Source organism: Pinus tabuliformis, chromosome 3_2, assembly GCF_031772625.1.
Source record: "Pinus tabuliformis cultivar Carrire ecotype Pingquan chromosome 3_2, CPIR1, whole genome shotgun sequence".
Classification (NCBI taxonomy): Eukaryota; Viridiplantae; Streptophyta; class Pinopsida; order Pinales; family Pinaceae; genus Pinus; species Pinus tabuliformis.
Genome location: NC_142302.1, coordinates 603,690,553 through 603,695,983, shown reverse-complemented (window position 1 = coordinate 603,695,983; position 5,431 = coordinate 603,690,553).

The window sequence follows — 5,431 nt, the reverse complement described above, 5'->3', positions numbered from 1 at the left end:
CTGACGATATGATTTCCACAATGCTCTCATCAGTAGGAAAGATATCATTGAAAGGGTTAGAACATGAAACATAAATTAACTTTGAATCATGAGAATGTTCACCAATCATGTTCACTTAGTTGCTTGTTTGAGTAATTTGCAGGGAATCTAGGTGAATAGTTTGGCTAATTCATTAAGGTTGAGCGGAATGGAGTCACCAAAAGATTTTATATTAGAGTCATCAGGTACTATCAAAGGATCGTATGGTTATTAAAATGATACATTACTAGACATGATCATATACATTGGGGCGACCGTAATAGAAATGTCGAGATGCGGAAGTAGAAAGGTTCCCATTAAAGATGGATATTTTAATAACCTACCCCAACATTATCATAAGAAAGCAACATTTTATCCACAAGTGTAATATTTCCAGTGGTCTAGGAATCAACATTGTAAATGGTGAGCTGGTAAACAGTCATGATATTTCATCAATGATGGAAGAGGATCATTCAAAAATATAATGAGGGTACATCTTCCATAGCATAAGTTCAATTACGACCCAATAAGGGTTTATATTCTAATTGATCATTGACGAATTCTACATATACTAACGTTGTTTTAGCTACTAATTCAATGGGTAAAGAGTTCAATATTACATAAGACTTGAATCCTCTCCTGTTAAATGCTTTGAGGGTTGTTCAGGATCGAATGATCGATGGAGAGCCCAAAGCTTTCCAACATGATAGCAAAATGTAGAAGTGGAGGAACCTTCGTCCATTGTTGTTCGAAACACATTATTGCCTCTATAAATAACTTGAATCATGAACGCAAGTTGATGTGGTAGTCGGGGTGTATGGTTTTCTAAATTAAAAAAGATCAGGCCTGAATCTGAAGGATCCACCCATCCAATTATTCCTAATAATGATTTCCTCTTTGTAGGAAAATTTTTCAAGACTTCAAGGGTCAACATAGAAAAAGGATCTAGGGCCATATATTCAACAATGTTGTAGATTTTGGTGGCTCTCACATGATGATTAAATGACGACTTATGAAAAACTCCTTTAAGAGGAGCTTTAAAAGTCATTTGAGCAACTAGTCTCTTAATTTGTAGAGGACCAAAACCAAGTGGGTGTAGAAGTGGAAGGTTGATCAATATCCTTTACATTTGGAATATTCGAGGAACCATAGTCCTTATTCTAGGTAGCCACCAAGACATCTTCGTTGCACATTAGTATGTTGGAAGAATTTTGGGAAGAGGAGGACAAGTCTTGTGCAACCATTTTGGTCTCCTGATTAGGGAAATGATCTATCAACACAGGGAGTGTAGTAGATGAAAACTTTAAGAATCAATCGATTTCTCCACGGTGAAGACATTCCTTGGTGAAATGATCCTTTTTACAAATGAGACAAGGATACGTGGTTTTTGCTTCTCATCAAGAGACTTAGTTTTTTCTTTGTCTTGTCGATGGATTTATTTTTTGTCTTTTCATTTACCCTTCTTTTTACTTCCCAGATGTCGAGATATTCCTTTAGTAGCTTGGATGGTGTCAATCTTAGATGTATTCATAGGTGCACAAGGAGAGGGGCTTCCTGTTGTCAAAGGAGTAGGTTTTAGATTGGATTGACTGGATTTCACATAACATGCTTTAGGGATATTACACTCCAACCTAGATGAAAGAGAATGCAGTGAAATGATTGAACGAAGTGAGCATCTTATGAAATTTGTATAAAATGGGATTTGAATTATGTGAGCATCTAACAAAGTCGACATTGATTAAAATTTGCATCAAATTAGAACTGAAACGATCCCTCTAGCCATACAGAAAATTCAAAAAGATCAAGGAATGAAGTAGACAGACATTTTGCCACAAGTAGAGGGTTGAAACATAGCAACATGTTATTGATCAGATTTTCTAAGTTGTCTATTAGACTTTCAAAGTTTTAAAGAGTAATTAGAACCTTATATATGTGATGAAGTGCAAGAATATGCCCTTCTCACTTACTTATTGATGGCCTACTTCACAATAGGCATTCCATAATTTCAAATTTTTTTTAAATAAATAATTATGGCCGGTATAGATTTAATGGTATGAGAATATTTTTAGTGTATACACAATTTAATGGATGAAATCAAAATATTGTTAATCATTTTTTTTTTTCCAAAATATTGAGATATCAAGTATCTGTTGGAATTTCAAAATATAATTATACACTAGAATTTCAAAATATAATTAAAAATATTGTAAACACTCCACTTATCCTTCTATCTGTTTCATTGCTCAACATTCTGATTCAACACATCCCATGAAATAGAATGGAAGACAAACAAATTATTGAGAATCTGTGAGGAGCTCACAGGTGAGGGATTCACCTGGAGACAAGCTCCTGCAAAATGCTCTTCTATAATTCACATTGATCTCAATAATAAATAGTTTACAAGTAATTAGGAACATGAAACTAATCATCCTAGAAAATAGGATCTAAATCCTAATGAAAGAAACTCACGTAACTAAATAACAAAGGAACTTTCTCCATTAATTCTAACACTCCCCCTTAATGAAGAAAGGATTTTGAAACACACCTAACATGTCCCTAAATGACTTAAATTTTATTCTTCCTAGAGGCTTTGTATATATATCAACTACATTATCACAATTACTACAGTATTCAACAAATTTCTTTTATCTGCACCTTTTCCCTAACAAAATGTAATTGTGTGTCAATGTGCCTGGTGTTTTTGTGGAACATGGATTGTAAGCAAGTTTGATGGAACTTTTATTATTGCATCTGATAACTATGGCCTCTCTTTTCTCTTCTCCTGCATCCTAGAGAAGTCTTCTTAACCAAACTGCTTCGCACATTGCTGCACACATAGCTTGATATTCTGCTTCTGTTGAGGATAAGGCTACAGTATTTTGCTTCTTACTGCACCATGAAATGACCCTGAATCCAATGTTGAAAGCATATCCTGTAATGGATCTCCGATCATCTAAATTTCCCACCTAGTCAGAGTCTGTGAAACCTGCCAGTCTAACATCAAATGAATCAGAATATAAAATGCCAAAATCTAAGGTTCCTTGCAGATACCTTAGGACTCATTTTGCTGCAACCCAGTGGTTCTCATGAGGCTTTGACATAAACTGGCTTAATACACTGACTGCATAAGCCAGATCAGGCCTAGTTGTAGTCAAATAAATAAGACTACCAACTAGTTGTCTGTACAATGTTGCATCTGCCTCTTTGGAACCATCATCAACCTGTAACTTGTTGTTCTGTTGTAATGGTACTGATGCAACCTTACACTGATCCATTCTAAACCTATTCAACAAATTTCTGACATACTTACCTTGGGATAGAAAAGTCTGGCCAAAATCCCTCCAGACTTCTAGACCCAAACAATAATGTAGCTCTCCAAGGTCTTTCATTTCGAACACTTGTGACAATTGTTGCTTGATTTCTTCAATGATTTTTCCTACATTTCCTGTCATGATGAGATCATCTACATACAAAGAAATCAACACAATCTGCTCCTTATCATCATACACAGTGTACAGATTAGGGTCATTTTTACTCCTGATATAACCATGCTTAAGAAAAAATGAATCAATTTTGTCATACCATGACCTGGGGGCCTGTTTTAGTTCGTACAAATCTTTCTTTAATATGCAGACTAAATGTTCCTCCCCCTTTCTGACAAATCCCTCTGGTTGCATTAGGTATACTTCTTCTTTTAAATCTCCATTTAAGAATGCAGATTTGACATCTAGCTAGTGTATTTTCCAATGATATTTAGTAGCTAATGCAATTATCATTCTGATTGTGTTTAACTTAGCTACCAGGGCGAAGGTTTCTTCATAATCAATACCTTCTTTCTGAGAATATCCCTTTGCAACCAGCCTAGCTTTATGCTTATCTATAGTTCCATCTACCTTAAACTTTAATTTATACAACCATTTGCATCCTATGGGTTGTTTTCCAACATGAAGTTCAACTAAATCCAAGGTATTATTTTTAATGATTGAATGATATTCCTCCTCCATTGTTGCCCTCCATTCACTACATTTACTTGCCTCATTATAATTAGAGGGTTCAACAATATTTAACATACCAATTATGAGTGCATGATCCCTATATCTCACTGGAAACTAAATTTTCCTACTTGATCTTCAGAGTGCTGGTGTGACGTCCAATCTATTTTGATCTCCCCTTTTCAAACTGGTTTCAAACTTGATTTGATCAGGAACTTCTTCTTTCTCCTACTGTTGTTTTTGCTACTCACCGGTCCCTGTTTCATCACCTTCTTCTAACAGTAAAGGCACATGCCATTCTTCATCATTCCGAATAGGGTTCTGATCATCTAATTTTTCATGGAATACAATGTCTCTACTTGCAAACACCTTGTGAGTAGAAGGATTAAACAACTTATAAGCCTTAAACTCACTACAGTATCCAATAAAAACACACTTAATGGCTTTTGAATCTTACTTCTTCCTATCTTCTTTCGGGACATGAGAAAAATCCTTTCATCCAAAGACTCTAAGATGACTTACTATAGGCTTGAAGCCAAACAATGCTTTGAAAGGAGTTTTATAATCCAAACACTTAGTAGGACTCCTATTCTTAAGGTACACTGCAATATTTACAGCTTCTACCCAAAAACCATTGGTCGGATTATTACCTTTCAACATACTGCGCACACACTCCATGAGGGTTCTATTTTTCCTTTCCGCAACCTTGTTCTACTCAGGAGTGTAAGATGTTGTGAATTTTTGTTGTATTCCATGTTTTTTGCATTATCTCATGAAGTCACCCTTCTTGAATTCTCCAACTTGGTCTGAACAAATAATTTTAATGAATTTTCATGTTTGCTTCTCAATCATACTTCTGAATTGCTTCAAGTATTCAAAAGCATGACTTTTCTACCTGAGGAAATACACCCACGAGAACCTTGTACATTCATCAACAAAAATAAGAAAATAGTAAGCCCCTCCTAATGACCTTGTCTGCATTGGCCCACATAGATCAGTGTGTACAAGTTCAAGTATATCCCTTTGCCTCCTATCAATAATGGCAGGAAATTCTTCTCTATGTAATTTACTAAGGGCACATGCTTCATAGTCAACATGCATACTCTTCAAAACAGGAAGGCCATTCACCATACCTTTTTTCTGAAGAAGTAGTAGGTCGCTTAAATTTCTATTTCCAAATCTCTGATGCCATAGATTATCTGCAAACATTCTTGACAATGTCAACGCTTGATGTGACACACTTCTGACATCCATTTTATGCAATCCTCCTACATGTACACCTGTTGCAATGGACTTCATATGATCCAGCAAGTCTTAAATTACACAATAAGATTTAAAGAACTCTACTTTAAGATCTTGATTTGTTATTCTAGATACTGAAATCATGTTCTTTTTAATCTTGGGTACATACATAACATCAT